Source organism: Phoca vitulina, unplaced genomic scaffold (assembly GCF_004348235.1).
Source record: "Phoca vitulina isolate PV1807 unplaced genomic scaffold, GSC_HSeal_1.0 scaffold6, whole genome shotgun sequence".
Taxonomy (NCBI): domain Eukaryota; kingdom Metazoa; phylum Chordata; class Mammalia; order Carnivora; family Phocidae; genus Phoca; species Phoca vitulina.
This window is the reverse complement of record NW_022589709.1, coordinates 38,564,815-38,568,617: the sequence shown is the minus strand read 5'-3', so window position 1 is coordinate 38,568,617 and position 3,803 is coordinate 38,564,815. Positions and strand designations below refer to the sequence as shown.

The following is a 3,803-nucleotide window of genomic DNA, read 5'->3' as shown; positions in this document are numbered from 1 at the left end:
AGAAAAGATAAATTACCCTTTATCAAAATTTAAAAACTTGCTCTATTAAAGAGACTTTAAGAAAATGAAAACAAACTATAGACTGGGTAAAAATATTTGCAAATTATATATCCCACAAATGAAATGTATTTAAAATATATGAAGAACTCTTAAAATTCCACAATCAGAAAACAAACAGTACATTTAAAATTGGTCAAATGATTTGAACAGACAAAAAGATACAGTTGGCCAAAAGGTACATGAGAATATGTGTGACCTTGTTAGCCTTTAGGGAAATGCAAGTTAAAATCATAAGATGCCACCACACACATATATTTGAATGACTAAATAAAAAAAATACTATATTAAGGGCTGGCAAGCATGCAGACAAAGTGATCATAAATTGTTGGTGGGAATGCAAAATGGTATAGCCAGCCACTCTGAAAACATTTTGGCAGTTTTTTATAAAGTTACACATAGACTTACCATATGACCCAGCAGTCCCACTCCTGGGTATTTAGCCTTGAGATTTGAAAACCAATGTTTACACAAGTATCTTTACAAAAATGTTTATAGCAGCTCTATTCATATTTGCAAAACAAAAAACAAAACAAAACAACCGGTGGAATGAACCCAAGTGTCCTTCAGTGTGTGAATGGATAAATAAACCGTACATATCTATACAATGGGATACTAATCAGCAACAAAAAAGAGCAAACTGTTGATATATACAAGGTATTAGGCAGAGTGAGAAAAGCCAGTTTTAGAAGGTTATATACTGTGTGATTCCATTTGTATGACATTTGAAAAGAAAAAAACCAAAAAACCACCTATATAGAACAGGTGAGTGATTGATGGATGTAGGGTCAGGGGAAGAAGTGACCATAAAAGGCTAGCACAAGAGAGTTCTGTGGTGTGATGGAACTGTTCTGTATCTTGATTGTGGTGGTGGTTACACAAATCCATACATATGTTAAAATTTACTGAACTGTATATCAAGAGAAAAAGTCAATACTATTGCATAAAAATTCTAAGTATGAAAATAAAAAAATAAAATCAATACAGACTCAAGGATAATTATCTCATTCTTTGTTAAAACCCAATATTATTGTTATTTATTTTTACTCAAATGGTTTCAGCTGTGACTATTGGGATCTCTTTCAGAGCTCCCTGTGTAAATATGGTTTTTATTGGCATTGTTTTATGAAGATTTCATCAATGAGAGTCTAACCTTAACTGAAAGGTCAGAAGAGGCAATTAATTGTATAATTGTTCATAGGAAAATGATTAAATTCTTCTGATTATTCTGTACTATTAGAGATAGCATCTGGTTGGTCCAGATTAGTTTGTAATAGATTACTTCTTATGATAGACATTCTTGCCAATTTGTGAGTCCCTACTTTGTAAAATTTAATTCATATTTTCCATTTCAAGATGATATATATTGATTTATACAGTTTTCTACTTTAGCCTCACAGGACTGTCTTTTAACTGACTTTTCCTGAGCTAGTGCACTGAGTAGATAAATGCTTATTTGAAATTCAAAGAAATATATTACTGACAATTACTTAACATTAATTGACGAATTTATGAAAAGCAGAAAATGTCTTTGTATTTTCTAGCAGGGATTGATACCAATATTTTAAAGCATAATTAGGGACTACATAATTAATTTGGTTAGCATTAATTTTGGTAAGTAAAATCATTATTTCCTTTACGTAGTGGAATATTAAATGGTGTACTTACAAACAATTATGCTACAAAGTAATATTTATAAATAAAACATTTAACATAATTTGACAGGAAATTATTTGATAGAATATTTTAAAAAGAATAATAAAAATTCCATGCTCTTACAGAATGTACTCTTGGGACAATATCCTCTTGGAAATAGTGTAAACAATTCTAGGTATAATCAAAATGCATTTCAGACTTGCGAATAGATTCCGTTGCCCTTTTCAAAAAAAAAAAAAGTAAGTTAATCCTTGTTTAATACCTATCATTTTTTCCCTAAGAAGAAAAAAAGGAAAAACATGCGTATATGTAAAGGAAAGAGTGTGTGTGTGTGTGTGTGTGTGTGAGAGAGAGAGAGAGAGAGAGAGAGAGAGAGAGAAACAGAGACGTAGAATATACTGGCCCTTTTATAATGGACTTGTATGGTCTTAATGCCATATAGCTTCTGGGCATTTAGAAGGATTGTTATTTGTGGGATAAAACCATGGTATGGTTGCCACAGGCTATGGACAAAACAAACAGAGATAGTTTAAGTGACGTGGCTAACAACAGAATGACTCTAAGGTGGGCAGAAAATTACAGAGGCAGAGCTCCATTTTCTATACAATTATGAGTGTGTTTTCATGTCTTGATGCTTTGATTATCCACTAGAAACACTAGTAGTAACAGCTGGGACAAGTCAAAATAGTATGAGCATTACGTGTGTCACTACTTACGCTTTCCCTTCTCCGTAGTATTGCCATCTTAATCCCACAAGGGATTGTTTAGTGCTCTGTGGAAATTGTTCATTTCTCCTAATGACTTGGCATGAATCCTTACCTACAGTACCCAGTTATTGCTTTCCTTTCAACCCAATCTTGTCAGCTTTGAAATAGGGCCCAAGAAATGTTTGTCTGTATCTGCCTCAAAGAAATGCTTTTTGTTGTTGTTTTCAGGGGGAAGTGTGATTGCAGTCTCCTGCTACCACAAATCACTTGGTCAAGTTTCTTATGTTTGGGGAAATCACAGAGGTCAACACATTCAGAGTGCAATGGATGAGCCTCGCCCTGGGAAAACCACTTTCCTGATCATGGTAATTCCCCTGCCATGTAAATATTCAGGGAAAATACTTTTAACCTGGCTTAGCTCTTATTAGGCATTTCAAAGTCTTCGAGCCATTTTGTTTGTGGTTGTGATACATGACAAAAGACTGGAAGTAGCAGAGGGACCAAGACGGAAATGTTGCTTTCTAGAAATCTTGGGACTGTCCCAGAGCGGAAACCTTCCGGAGCAGCTGCAGTCCGGACTGTGCAGGTGATCCCCCTGCTATGGATCTATGCCCCCAGAGTATATTCCAAGTGCCCCCTTTTCTACAGAGGAAATGACTCAATTTATAACTTTTCACCTCTGTATCACAGCTCCACATGGATTTGCCGATGATGGTGGCTCCCGCAGCTTTCTCAAAAGTCACAGTGTTGAGAGCCACACCGTCCAGACCGACGGTGACACTAACTAGACATCAGACACACAGGAATAAAAACTTTGTATAATTAGGTCATAGAAAATACCCATTATATATTTTACAAAGTAGGAATGAAGCAACAAAATCAATTTATTTTCTTGCAGACATTCTCAACAAGCACTTAGGGAGGGACTAATGCCTGTGTATTCGAAGTAATACACAGTAGGTACCAGCACCACAGGAGGCCCTCTCGACAAATATATAAACGAGTTTTAAGAATTAACTGGGCAGGCACTTTCTGGTCTTTCTGATTCCCAGAGGTTGGAGCACAGTAATTGATTTCCCAGACTCACTGAGTCAAACACAAGGTACAAGGATGAATAAAACATAGTCCTTGACCTCAAGTAGACTGACAAAACATTGTAACAGGAGAAGAATTTTATGATGAATATAAATACAAACATTAGAAGTGTTAGAATACAGTGAAGATAAACTAGTTTTGTTGAGATTTAACACACATTCTTTCACAAAAGACTCAAACCAACCCTGGGAGGGAAGGGACAGTATCCAGTTAGCAAAAGAGAAAATGAAATCCTTCAGTGAATCATTCAGTCTCTCATGGTTAGTAAGTAACAGATTTAGGATTTGA

The 3,803-nt window shown here is 35.2% G+C and overlaps 1 non-coding gene across 1 annotated transcript; it reads right to left on the bottom strand.

Moving 5' to 3' along the window:
* Positions 1-2,645: 2,645 nt before the first annotated feature.
* On the bottom strand, positions 2,646-2,809 carry LOC116632516. The gene has a single exon (XR_004299452.1). It is a non-coding gene; the product is annotated as a U1 spliceosomal RNA (small nuclear RNA).
* Positions 2,810-3,803: the final 994 nt, after the last annotated feature.